Raw genomic sequence first — 1,106 nt, 5'->3', positions numbered from 1 at the left:
GTTTTCCATCCATCCATTTTCTTATCAAAACGGGCTTGCGCTGTGGCTTGAGCCTATCCCAGCTGACAGTGGGTGCGCACAGAGTACACCTCGGAAGGGTCGCCAGTACATCACAGGCCTAAATATATTTTCCTCCAATCAAATTTTTATCTGAGGTCTAAAGAAACGGGACACAGTGCAGAGTTCATTCTCTAAGACCATCAATAACCAGACACCATGTCTGGGAAAATGCAGGTAGTGAATGTTGTTTGTGCCAATGACATCTAAAATAAACAGCCAATAAATAGTTTTTGTCTTTTATCCTTGTGGATGGAAGAGGGCGTACAGAGGAGCAGCACTTACCGTATTTCCTGCGGGAAGTAATGTGTTGTGTCAGTTCAGGGATTTGGCTGACATTGAAGTGATTTGAGTCAGGAGGGAGCCGCTTAAGAAAGACTTCTGCTTTTTGCTCTGCTGGCTTTCTGCCTGCTTAAATTCATTAAGAGAGCCTGTGCTATAATACCAGGGGTGACCATTCACCAGTAAACTTAACTTGGAGGGGGGGTAACACAGGCAGTGTTATTGGTCCCGGGAGCCCATTCTCAAGCACGTTGTCCACCACAGGCAATAAATTAGCAGTGGCAGTGTTTAGTGTGTGAGCAAAAAGGCGGCTGCGGAGTTCCCAGTGAACGTGCACTTTGTTCTGGCATTACTCGTCGCATTAGCGCCACCAACTGTTTACTGCTGGGACTACTAGCAATGCAAATTTTCTGCGTGGAGCTCCCATTTCATAAAACATAAGGGGAACAAAAATCTACCAAGAAGATTACATTCAAAAGTCTCTCATTAAACATGCCACATTTCTAACGTCCATGTTTAATATGAAACAGTCTCTTCAGCACAGTCTGCAACCTGTTTCGTCTCAGCAACTTTTAGACGGGGTTTTATCATGTTTGTCTTTGGGATTAGAGAGGAACAGCACTGCAGTGTTAAAGGCCCGAAGCAAACAAGGTAGACCTGCAACACATGGAAGTGTTGCTTGCTTCAAATACCGCTGGGGGTGGAGGTTGGATAATGTAGGCCACCTGCAAGAAAATGCGCAGAGGGGGGTGGAGAAAAACAAAAAA

The sequence above is a fragment of the Neolamprologus multifasciatus genome, chromosome 20 (assembly GCF_963576455.1).
Source record: "Neolamprologus multifasciatus chromosome 20, fNeoMul1.2, whole genome shotgun sequence".
In the NCBI taxonomy this organism is placed as follows: Eukaryota; Metazoa; Chordata; class Actinopteri; order Cichliformes; family Cichlidae; genus Neolamprologus; species Neolamprologus multifasciatus.
This window is presented reverse-complemented; position numbering follows the sequence as displayed.